Genomic DNA, 5,425 nt, shown 5'->3' with positions numbered 1-5,425 from the left:
TAGCTGGGATTACAGGCACGCGCCACCATGCCCAGCTAATGTTTTGCATTTTCAGTAGAGACGGGGTTTCACTGTGTTGACCAGGATGGTCTCGATCTCTTGACCTCGTGATCCACCCGCCTCGGCCTCCCAAAGTGCTGGGATTACAGGCTTGAGCCACCGCGCCCGGCTGGACTCAAACTTCTGACCTCAACTGATCCACCCACCTCAGTCTCCCAAAGTGCTGGAATTACAGGCGTGAGCCACTGTACCCGGCTAGAAAATATATATATATATTTTTTTTCCTCTGAGAGGGAGTTTTGCTCTCGTTGCCCAGGCTGCAGTGCAATGGCATGATCTCGGCTCAGTGCAACCTCTGCCTCCTGGGTTCAAGCGTTTCTTCTGCTTCAGCCTTCCGAGTAGCTGGGATTACAGGCGCCCGCCACCACACCCGGCCTGATATTTTTCATTATTTTTGTCTTTACAGGTTTTTTTCTGTGAGAGGATTAAATGAAATAATGTGATTAGTAAAGCAATTAGTCAGCACTTAAAATATTTGTAAATGTATACACAAATATATAATACCTATTTATGTATATATACACCAAAGTTTCCCATTCTTTCTATGACTGCTTTTTGCTCCCTTTCCCCCCATACTTTGTCTCTTGAAAAATTCACACTGCAACCTCCAACTGTTCCAGGTACTTGGTTTGCTTTCAGCACGAAGCTTGTGGGATGCGCTGCCAGTAGGGGGCAAAAATCACCCAGGCGTGCTTATTACCCAAGCAACGGAGTCAAACTGCACTTTCAGAATGACTTTACAAAAGGGTTACCAACAAGGTAATATGTTTTTTGTGTTAGGTCGCTTAATAATAACTAAAAGATGAAAACGAGGAAGTGAGAAGCAGTAGGGACAGCCCTACTGTTAAGTATTCATTAATTGGGAGCCCCGGTGTGCTGGGCTTGCGGGTGAGCATGAAGACAGGCGTGGGATGGCCGAGCTCACAAGCCTCAGGCTCAGATTCTGGCAGTGGACGCGCCAAGGGCTTCAGGTTACTAGCGGTTTCACTGCCAATAAAGTGATTTGAGCAAGCTTAACAAGAAATGAATATGTAAACATTTTGTTTCTAGGACTAACTAGGTGATGACGAGATTTTCCAACTGACAAAAACGCCGCTAGCTAACTTCCTGGGCCGCAGCTCCCCACCCTAACAGGTTCTGAAAATAGCTCCAGGCCCTTCCTAGCCGGAGTTTGAAAGCAGGCGCGGGGCGCATGCGCGCGGACCACCGGCCGACCTCCCGGCGGCCCCAGCACGCGGACCTTCTTCCCGACAGCCCGCGGGGGAAACAAGGGCGGGGAAACGGAATTACCGCGAGCTCTCCTTGGGAGCCGGCGGAAACAGTAATCACGTGACTCTCCTAAGCGGCCTTCGCTTTCCCCCTCCCCCTTCTCGGAAACCCGGCCCCCTCACCCCTCGCCCACCCCAGAGCCGCGGTAATGGACCGTTTGGGTTCCGGAATTCTCTTGGATCCAACAACTGGTACCGGGCCTAGGAAAGCCGGCGGAGTCCGTTTTTGGCGGCGAAGGCTGGGAGGGGTGGTCAAGATGGGGGGGAAGTCATCTTCCTTCACCTAGGAGGGAGGCAGGGCGGAGAGAGGCACAGAGGAGCGGGTGGGGAGGCGGGAGGAAGTCACGTGAGGGCGCGGCGCCTCGTCCGTCGCCCCTCCCCCGCCCCTCCCGGCGGGCGGGGGGGTTGGGGGAGGGGCGTCAAGATGGCGGCGGGGAGGTAGGCAGAGCCGGACGCTGCTGCTGCTGCCGCCGCCACCGCCGCCTCCGCTCCAGTCGCCCCTGGTTCTTCAAACTCGCACCTCCCGGGAGGAGCTGTCCTGGCGCCGGGTTCCGCGGGGAAAGTAAGTCCTTCCCTTGGCCCTTTTCTCCTTCCATGCTACCCCTCCCGGACAGCCTCCCACTCCCACCCTCCAAGGGGGGCCGTGTGGGGCCAGACTTGGGGGGGGCAGCCACCTCGCCCCGGCTTGGGGCCTCCCTTGCCGCTCCCTGTCCCCCGCGGCCGCGCGCTCTCGGGGGCATGGTACCGACGGCACTGCCGCCGCTGCACCCGCTTCCTCCGCCCGTCAGAGCCGGGCCCTGCTGTCTTCGCTCGTGGGGCTTTCGGGCTCCTGGAGCCCCGCTGTCCCGGGCCGGACGCACCCCCTTTTGGACCGCGGGGCAGAGTCCGTGCACGCCGGCTCCGCTGGGTTCGCCCCGTTGGCTTTCGCCTCACAACCCGGGGCTGCGGGTCCCGGACCCGCGGGGAAAGTAAGATCCGGATCCTTCTTAAGTCCTCTCTCTTGCCCCAGCTTTGCTCCTGGGTCTGGGCGAGGGAGGGAGGCAAGCGACTGGGTCGTCCTTCCTAAACCTGAATCCCATATCGGCAGTTTCGTGCACTCCCCACTCTTGAGGCGGTGGGGAAGCCGCGGGGGACACGTGCAGGCTCCCTTCACGCCTCTCCGGGCGACTCGCGTAGTTCTGCCTCGGCAGGCGAGTTCACCTCCCAGACCCTAAGAATACATACGGAGGGGAATGGCAGTTAGAGATTTGCTTATTTTGAGGGCGTTTGGCGTAACAAGCATCCAGAGTTCCCCAAAGCAGTGTATGCTGGTGGTTTCCCAGAAGTGGTTTGGGGTCGGTTTAATAACGCTGAGGAGATTTGGATGTTCCTAAACCCTTGTGACTGTTTCTTTCCTGACCCTGGCATCCAGCTCCTCCCCTTCCCACCCCTGCTTTGTGCTTCTATTTGGTTAATGTTTGCGGACCACTAACTTGATCCTCGCACAGAAGCTCTTTTTATGTGCGTGCTCGGTTTACTGTGGGAGGCTTTTGTTTTGGGGAGTCGCTGATTGAGAAACGTGGGAAAAGAACGGGCGAGAAAATGAGAGACAAATAAAGCAACGTTTTTATCCGTTGAATTGCGCAGCCAATTGTAAGTGCACCCGGAAGTTTGTACTGAACACGTGTTAGGGAAGGTTAAAAACTGGTCCCCTTTGACCTTTGAAAGCTGGTTATTAGCATTTTGTGTTGAGTTAAGTATTTCATATTCTCCAGACAACCAGAATTAGATATAGAATATGGCTTCTAAAGAGTCAGCCAGGAGGTTCCAGAGAGCTGTCAAACCCAGAGGTGCCCTAGCAAAAATTGACTTAGCACTTGCTGATAAGTCTATGAGCTGACAGTACAGAGGGATTCTATTTTCCATCATATTTTCTAGCAATCATAATTCATTTTCATAAGCCTGGGGAAAGCTATCATGGTTGCATAAAAGATAGCAGAATCTCCTACTATCTGGTGACTTTAGTAGGACATTAATTTTGCAAGCAAAGGAACATTTTCTCTCATCTTTTAAAGACGTTGTTTCCAAAATTTTTCGGATTGGAGACGACTTTACTTTTTTTTTTCTGACTTCTGCTTTTTCCGTTCCAACTATATTTCATATAATTGTCTTTAGGATATTTATGTTATTTTTTAATTTTTGAGACAGGGACCTGCTCTGTTGCTCAAGCTGGAGTGCAGTGAACGTGATCATAGTTCACTACAGCTTGAACTCCTGGGCTCAAGCATTCCTCCCACTTCAGCTCCGGAGTAGCTGGGACTACAGGTGTGTACCACTACAGCGGCTAATTTTTTAATTTTTTTTGTAGAGAGGCTGGGGTCTCACCATGTTACCAGGCAGGTACTGGCCTTAAATGATCCTCTGGCCTCCGACCCCCAAAGTGCTTGGATTACAGGCATGAGCCACTGTACCTGGCCCCATCAAAATCTTTTTTATTTTATTATTTTTATTTTTTTGAGACGGAGTCTCGCTCCATTGCCCAGGCTTCGTTGCCGAGTGCAGTGGCACATACGGCTCACTGCAACTTCTGCCTCCCGGGTTCAAGCAATTCTCCTGCCTCAGTCTCCTTAGTAGCTGGGATTACAGGTGTGCACCACCACACCCAGCTCATTTTTTAGTATATTTGGTGGACACAGGGTTTCACCACGTTGGCCAGACTGGTCTCACTGCTGACCTCAAGTGATCTGCTCACCTCGGTTTCCCAGAGTGCTGGGATTACAAGCGAAGCCACCATGCCTGGTCCCCCCCCTTCAGAATCTTAAATAAAACTTCACTTTAGTTGCTGAAGGGGAGAGACTGAGTTAGTGGCCTACTATTCATTCATTCATTCGTTCATTCATTCATTGAATGCTGTTATATGTCAGGCAATTTTGTATGTTTTAAGTGCCCTGCTCAAAATACTATTTAGGGGCAGCATGCAGATTCGTTTTATGGTTTAAAGAGTGGTTTGCCTCCACCAGGTGTGGTGGCTCAAGTCTGTAATCCAGCACTTTGGAAGGCCGAGGTGCGTGGATCACTATGTCAGGAGTTCCAGACCATCCTGGCTAACACGGTGAAACCTTGTCTCTACTAAAAATAGAAGAAATTAGCCGGATCTCGTGGCATGTGCCTGTAATCTCAGTTACTCGAGAGGCTGAGGCAGGAGAATCACTTGAACCCGGGAGGCGGAGGTTGCAGTGAGCTGACATGGTGCCACTGCACCCCAGCCTGGATGACAGAGTGAGACTCCATCTCAAACAAAAGTGGCTTGTCTCAAGGAGTTTAGCTACAGATATGTTTGGGCATTTCTTAGCATCTAAATTGAGCTTAGATTTGTTACTGGCCACCTGTGAAGATGGAGAACACTTAGGTCTGGTCTTACTGAGTAACCTCACATTCCATGCGGCTCTGTGAGTTCACATGCTTTGCCTGTCAAAAGCTGGCGTAAAGATACTTTTTTTGTCTTTTTTGAGATGGTGTTTTGGTCTTGTCGCCCAGACTGGAGTGCAATGGTGCAATCTTGGCTCACTGTACGCTTTGCCTCCCAGATTCAAGAGTTTCTCCTTCCTCAGCCTCCTTAGTAGCTCCTCAGCCTCCTTAGTAGCTGGGATTACAGGTGCCCGCCACCATGCCCAGCTAATTTTTTTGTATCTTTAGTAGAGAGGGGTTTCACTATGTTGGCTAGGCTGGTCTCGAACTCCTGACCTCACGTGATCCCCCCTGCTTCGGCCTCCCAAAGTGCTAGGATTACAGGCGTAAACCACCATGCCTGTCCAAAGATAATTTTTAAGAGGAATTACTTTTGCGTTGAATACCAGTTAATAGCTATCTAAAATGATGCAATCCTAAAGTTTTTGCAATTCTTTTTGTTTTTGTATGCTAATTGACAGATCCAGTTTGCTGTGGCTTGAACTCATGAAGTATTAAGACAATCTTAGGAATACCACTGAAATTACATTAAAAGAAAATAAGATACAGGCGGGGCGCAGTGGCTCACACTGTAATCCCAGCACTTTGGGAGGCTGAGGTGGGCAGATAACGAGGTCTTGAGATCAAGACCATCCTGGCTAACAGGGTGA

The 5,425-nt window shown here is 51.1% G+C and overlaps 1 protein-coding gene across 1 annotated transcript in view; it reads left to right on the top strand.

Moving 5' to 3' along the window:
• Positions 1-491: 491 nt before the first annotated feature.
• Positions 492-5,425, top strand: part of SBNO1 (strawberry notch homolog 1) — an 80,033-nt gene continuing 75,099 nt past the window's right edge. The window contains exon 1 of the mRNA XM_037744183.1: positions 492-1,890. The gene's annotated coding sequence lies outside the window, so the exon portion shown is untranslated. The remainder of the gene's footprint in view (positions 1,891-5,425) is intronic.

This window comes from Cebus imitator, unplaced genomic scaffold (assembly GCF_001604975.1).
Source record: "Cebus imitator isolate Cc_AM_T3 unplaced genomic scaffold, Cebus_imitator-1.0 Scaffold169, whole genome shotgun sequence".
Taxonomy (NCBI): domain Eukaryota; kingdom Metazoa; phylum Chordata; class Mammalia; order Primates; family Cebidae; genus Cebus; species Cebus imitator.
Note: the sequence above shows the minus strand (reverse complement) of the source record. Positions and strands in the feature narration are given on the sequence as shown.